The sequence below is a fragment of the Mastigoproctus giganteus genome, chromosome 10, assembly GCF_048544385.1.
Source record: "Mastigoproctus giganteus isolate SK-2022 chromosome 10, ASM4854438v1, whole genome shotgun sequence".
Classification (NCBI taxonomy): Eukaryota; Metazoa; Arthropoda; class Arachnida; order Uropygi; family Thelyphonidae; genus Mastigoproctus; species Mastigoproctus giganteus.
The window spans coordinates 161,047,938-161,055,198 of record NC_143584.1 but is presented as its reverse complement, the minus strand read 5'-3'; the positions used below and the strand labels follow the sequence as shown (position 1 = coordinate 161,055,198).

Genomic DNA, 7,261 nt, shown 5'->3' with positions numbered 1-7,261 from the left:
CGACGCGAAATGGCTGCTCCTCGTTTCAAAGCTAACAAACAGCGTGTTACAGCTATGGTGTGTGCAAATGCAAGTGGACAATATGTTTTACCATTGTTGGTGATTGGGAAATCCAAGATGCCTTAAAGGTGTAATGCAGAAAAATGCTTGGACGAATTCCAACGTTTTTTTGGATTGGTTTAGCCAAGGTTTTATTCCAAGTGTGAAGAGGCATTGAGAAAATGAGGGTAAAGTTGGTAAAGGTTTGTTTATTATCGATAATGAATCATCCCACCTCCCCTCTTGAAAAAATGAATTCAATTGATGAGAACTTTATTGTCATGTTTTTACCGCCAAATGTTACAGCCCTGCTGCAGCCAATGGATCAAGGTGTTATAGGAAAAACTAAAAAAGTTGTACAAAAAACAAGTCTTGCATCGCTTGCTGCTACCAGAGGGAGATGAAGAGAGCATGGTTGAGTTTTCAAATCAGCTCAACATTAAGGATTGTTGCTTCATGTTATCAGATGCCTGGAACATGTTGTCGGAGGGAAATCTGAAAAAGATGGCATAAACTTTGGGGTGCTGCCCTCTCTAGAAACTGCAATGGTATGGCGTGAGCAACTGTCTGAATGCATTTCTACTGAGATATTCCTATTAAAGAGGATGATACATATGGGTGTAGGCCTTGGAGGAACGTATGGGATGAAGTTGCTAATATATTGAAGAGGATAGAGAGAATTCGTCACAAAAAAAAAAAAAAGACAATCTCGCGTGGTTCAAAGAAAAATTCAAGATTACATATTTTAAAAAATAAACCTTCCCAAATTCATTACTCTTATTTGCGTGCATTTACTTGTTTGTTTATTTCTGTTTATGTAAAAAAAAACAAAAAACAAAACAAAAGAAAGTGTGATTTATAGTTGAAACTATGTAAAACAATTAGGTAAGTTCAAAATAAATGTAATATATACCGTAATACGCATTGTTTCTTCAAAACGTTTTGGTTATTATTTACATACCATTTCCTAAATCAATTATTTTTTATACTTCACATTTCAAAATACAATCGCAATAACCTTGCGTACAATAATTTAATTGTAGGCCTAATTACACTTTGTTTCGTATAAACTGAGCATTCTCGTGTATGTTTGATTAACCGAACCAACCCTGGTCCCAATTAGTTCGGATAATCGACGTTCTACTGTATTACATTAGAGTCACACGTTAAGTTATTACATATACCTATGTGTATTGTGTCTGTAAATTGTGCGTGTTCTCTAGTCGATTTGCCTGTTTCTGGGGGAAAAAAACCTTGCTATCTACACCTGAGACAGACTAACTCAGCCACGGAGGGGGGAAAAAACCATAAAAGTTCCTCGTGTCAACGACGGGATTCGAACCTGGGCCTTTTCCACTCGGTGTGGGGAGGACGGTGACGATACCACTGTGCTACCGCGCAGACTGAAGGTGGTGCATATGGAAATAAACGGTTTACCGAACAAATTTTCGAATAAATGAAATATCTTAAGTCAATAAGAATGTCAATAAGTCTTAATATTAATAAATCTTAAGTCTAGGGTCTGCAGAAGATCTTAATCTGGCACTGCATAAGCGAAGATCGACTGAAGAAATACAGTATAAACATGGAGCATTTATCGCGATTTTTCATGATTTTCAAAGATCTTCCATTATCAATATTGTGCTGCCATCTATCGAGTAAGTAACACATTACGTCCTTATAAACGACCTTAAAAAATTCCCCTCCCACACAAATAAAGTTTTAAATTTTAAATACCGTGACTTAATTAAAACAACATTATATGGCTCTTTAAGCGAAACGAAACATTATTAGGAATAATAAATCACATTTATTTTTCGTTGGTGGTGATCAGGAACGTTACACTGTGTTGAAGTTATTATTGGACAGTTCGGAGTTCATACTGCTGCTTTAAATAAAACGTGTTCATAGTGGGGACCACTAGAATTACCGTATTTTCATTAATTGCCTTTATATAATTATTGGTCTGAAATTTGTAACAACTTAATATTTTCTTTTTTACGTGTTGAGGTGTGTTGTGGATTAAGATAAATTTCCAGAAAATAAAAAAATTATAGCATTGGTTACTGCTTTTTAAATCGAGATGTATATTGTGTAAAGAAAGTTAGAGTGAAAATTAAGCATTCAATTTAAGAAAGAAGAGTATGTCACTGGGAGCAGTAAACAAAAGAAAAAAAATGTCCCGCAAGGGGGCACCCGGGATTGAACCGGGGACCTCTCGATCTGCAGTCGAATGCTCTACCACTGAGCTATACCCCCAAGCCATGGACGTTCTTTTAGAGCTCCCTTATGAGGGATGATTAGCCCAATCAGATTCGTTTTTAGATCAATGAAATTGAGAAATACTTAGCCCTGTTACCTTTTCTAAATCTCTGATTACAAAGGTGATTTGTTGGGATTGGAGAGGGGATTGATACAGAGAAAAGAGAGAAAGCAATTTATGTATCTTAAGATAAATTTTTTTTCAAATACTTTATAATTAAAATTAATATATGAAGTGTTTACTCATTAGAAGAAAATACAACGGCTTATTTTTTTGTGATGACTCTTCTTGTACAGATTTCTAACATTTGAGCAACATGACTATTTTTGCAGTTAGATTCTACAAAAGCACATAATATAGAGTAATACCACATTAGCCTCAGAATGGAATCAAAATTTTGCTTTTATCTCTGCCAATCTACTCTGCAGTACCAGGAGAAATGATAACAAACGGGCAGCAAACTCGAAGATTCCGGGTTAAACACAAAGATGTGGAAACTCCAACTGCAGTGCATCTTCATTTTAGTTTATTGGTGTTCGTTTAAGAAATAATGAAATAATTGCCTCATTTCCATTGGTCGTTTTAATGGAAAATGAGAGGGCTCGATAAATCGTTCTAAAATAGCCAAATATAAAATTTTATAAAAATTTATCCATCGAGACTCCAGTATTTATTACATATGGACAGACAAAGAAATACTAATTGCCAGATTTCTATCAATTTGTTTAATTAAATTTGGGAAGTCTCTTTAAAAGTACTAGACATCAGTTTCATGAAAATCCATCCACTGAGTCGAGTTATTACATGCGCATGCAAGGAAAAATAAATAATAATTTCCGGAATTCTTTGGTCCGATTATAATGAAATAAGGGATTGTTCCACACGTATTTCTAAAAGGGACAATTATAAAATTTTATGAAAATCCATCCGTTAGGAGTCATGTTATTACGTGCGGACGGACGGATATGGTGAAGACAAGTGCTTTACCCATATTATGTGCTAACGCTCCTAAAATCCTGAGATTTTTAGGAGCGTTAGCACATAATATGGGTATTGCAGCACTTTCAAACAAAAAACTTAATTGGATATTTTTTTAAAAGATGAGATTATTATGCCCGTCTCTTCCAATGATAACTGGTTCCTCATCAGATAGCAGGTGGCCTTTAGTGACAACACTCAGGCAAAACAGCTGTAAGGTTGTTCGATGCGAGTTTCTATGAGGTCTATGCAGACGTGGCCCTAGGGTTTTTGGCGCCCCTAGGCAGAAATGTATTTGGAGCCCTTGAGATACATTATTAAAATAAAAATTTTGAATTTCGTCGCCCCCAGATGTTGGTACCCCTATGCCCTGCTTACCAGGCTTAACGTGCTCCGCCGGCCCTGGGTCTATGAAGTTTGTTTTCAAAGTTGTAATGTGCCTTGTCTGTTGTAGCCCCGAAATAGGCTTTAATTGCAATGTCTTGTTTTAAACAAATGACCAATTAATCTTTTGCTATGCCATTTATATGAAAGTCGTGCAATGCCAAGACAGCTCTTTAAGAGGCAATTTGTGCTGATGCAAAATTAAGACCTTGCTGCCCACAAAAGCAGATAAAACAACCAGATAGTTCTGCAAACATGTTATAATTCCTCTGATGAGTATAACTTTAGCTGAATTATATCTTTGAAATTCTCACTTTAGAACAGCTGACAGCAAAAAGATGTAGAAAATACCCAGTGTGGGGACAGCTGTAAAAATATGTTTGATTAAATGCATGATTAATTTTTTTGCATAAATAGTGATTTACTGACGCACACAAACAGATCAAATTCAACTCAACCAAGGTTTTTTGCCACCACTATAACTAGTCATACAGGTTGTCATTTATGTCATATATAAAGCAGGAAGAAGCAAAACAGACGATTCAAGGTCACACACGTGACTTTCCACATCGTATTAATACTTTGGAAGAGGCTTAGTGAGTGATCTTTAGCTGCCGGTTGTTGTTTTTCACTCTGCTATACTTATAATAACGGCCAAACTTCTTTCTGGTTACGTCAAGAAACTGAGTAAATTACCCCACAATACATTAAAATCAAAACGTCATGCAAATTGATGAAGACTGCATATACCTCCTTTATTTTATACTTAAAATTAGTTAATTTTTTTTTTTAATTCTCCAATACGAAAGCATTTTTTTCTCTGTTGAACACTCACTGATATTTTGTTTGATAGTGTACCGGCATGCATTTAAAACTGACATACCAATCTACTAATACATAACATATTCACGCAAATGATACGGATTCCCAACCTCTAAATGCACACGTTGTGGAAATCACTTTGCATAATGTGAAAAGGATAGTTGAGTTATTTGGTTTGTGGAAGAGCGCTTGATTGTGAGCCTTGTATCAACTACACTTCACAAGTATTTTTGATAACTATTTTTGACACGCGATTATAAATCCTCTCAATAGGGATAGTTATAAATGGCAATTTTTTTTTTTTTTGGTAAGAGTTATTGAAAGCAGGTTGTCGGATTTCTCGCTGGCGACATAGAAGAGAAGGTCTAATGTTTGATTATGGCGAGTTGCTCCTGTTATTTCTTGAGTTAGTCCAAGGCTGGTGCCATATTTAACTCTTCTTTAGCGTCTGTATATACGTTGGGAGACTCGCATTAAAGTCGCCTCTGAAACTCGTAAAGATTGTTGAAGATGCAGAGCGACACATACTAGGACTTATGCAGCCGAATCTTCCCCAATCAGGTAGGAAATATAGTGAACAGATCTGAAATTTAAACGTTTCAAGTTCTTGATTCAAAGTAGAAACATTATTATCTGACGAGCACATTAGGAGAAGTTGTCAGTTGGGTATGGAGAGAATTAGTATATCATTGAGGAATCTAGCCCTCGTAGGTAGTGCAGTTGGTAGAATTGCTGTCCTCTTCACACCGGCTGGAAAAGAACTGAGTTCAGTTCTGTTGATGACGGGAAGGAAGAATTTCTATGGCTGAGTTAGTCGGTCACGAACAGTATACACGAATCAATATGGTCTTAGTCGCTGATGTTCCTAAACCCTACAGCAACAACAATAGAGAGAGAAAGAGAATCTAGATTTTTGTCTTGCATAAACCAAGATTCTTTTATGCAAATAAAAGTAAATTCTTCAAGAAACAGATGAGAATCAGTGAATACACTTTTGGTAATACTTCGTACAGTTTAAATGAACATTGATTGGAACTGGGGCGCTGATTCTTGGTATTTGTTGTTGATTCTTAAATAGGGTCTTACAATTCCGGGAATTTATCTACTCTGGCTTTCTTTGACCAGATGTGTGGACTCAAGATATCAAGATCTCGAGGTTGACAAGTGATCGCAAAAGGCATAGATGACGGGTGTCTTGTTAGGTTAGATATGTGTGTGTGTGTTACGTGATAAAGCAACTGTTGGTACGATGTACTGACAGATAAAATGAATCTTAACATCTTTATTGCGAAAGAGGTGTGATAACCACAAACCGCAATTTTGACTTTATGAATGATCTTTATCATGCACTAAAGCACAGAACTTAGGGAAGTAGAAAACTAAAGCACAGAACTTAGTACATAATTACCTTCACGGCGAGGTGATAGGGGCTTACATTAGGATATACAGAGAAACAGAATACATATCTTACAGAATTTTAAACATAATGTAACATTTAGCAAAGCTGGTATAATGAACAGATAAATTATAATACATATAGATTGTTGTACAATGTTCTCTCGAAAGGCGATCTGGTATCTTAGAGGAGGCCTTGTTGTTGACAACTTCGAATTAGCATCCCTTCGGAGATCCAGTCAACCACTGTTGGATAGTGAGCAGCTTATGGAGACTCACCTTCTGTAATAGGCATCTTACACGAAAGCATGTCAATCACACTTGAGTTACTGGAGCAACGGGACCATTTGAGTAGAGAAATCTTCCTGCGAGAGCGTGATGATAAGATACGCTTTTCACGGAGTGAGCTTTGAGGAATCCTCCAGAAGCTGGAGGATTATCTGCAACCAATTTTACCTTTTGACGACAACCAGAGCCCACAAACCCCTGATCGAGTTTCACAGTGTCGTCATTCCACGATGTTACTGGTCTCTTTCAGAGATTCATCATTCCATGATCCAATGATTCCAACGAGGTACCTTGGACTGAAACATTTTTTGGGTGTCATATACTGTCATAAGCATTTGGAGAGATTGGGTGTACTCGTGTGTGATATAAGCGCCAAAGCAATTAAGGCTATAATGCGGCAGTATATTGTCTGTATCTGTGGTCAGTTTGCTCACAACAAACTGAAGTGTCCAGGAAGTAAAAACTACACAACTCTTGCCCGATAGTAGCCAGCTAGGCCACATTGTGAAAAAAAGCTGATAACACGTGGACATGTGCTATTGTTAGAGTGGCTCCTAGAACGTCAGTTCAAATCCGCCTCGTATTATGTAGGTTTTAACAGACTCTGTAGAAAAGCTGATAAAAGTTCCTTGAGTCATTCTTAGGATTCGAATTTGGCCTTTTACATGTGGGGTAAGAGAACGGTGATTATAAACTGTTCTGATTATAAGTTCTGATTATAAAATCAAATTCCAGGCTATAACTTTTTTTTAGGTTTAATAAAGATTGTAAGTTTCCAAGCAATTCAAGTTATGATTGGAAAGTATAATTAGGTTATTTTGTACTTTAGTTTAATTTGGAAGGAAGATGTTTACGTCTAGTGATTCCATTAAGGATAATTTCACTTGTACGCAATCATTTTAAATGTATTATATGCCATCTAAATTACTTTTGCTACTGCCGAGAGTATGATATCCAGACAGTGTCTAGTTAACTGATTGATTGTTTTGGCAGCTCTGACTAGAGCAGAGAATGTTTCGTTTCATCTGTTGCGTCCTTATTTTTTAATTCATAGATAACCACTGTGACCTACACTGAGTGTCACTTTATTAG

The 7,261-nt window shown here is 36.5% G+C and overlaps 1 non-coding gene across 1 annotated transcript; it reads right to left on the bottom strand.

Annotated features, from left to right (window-relative positions):
* Window positions 1-2,226: 2,226 nt before the first annotated feature.
* Window positions 2,227-2,298, bottom strand: TRNAC-GCA (transfer RNA cysteine (anticodon GCA)). The gene has a single exon. It is a non-coding gene; the product is annotated as a tRNA-Cys (tRNA).
* Window positions 2,299-7,261: the final 4,963 nt, after the last annotated feature.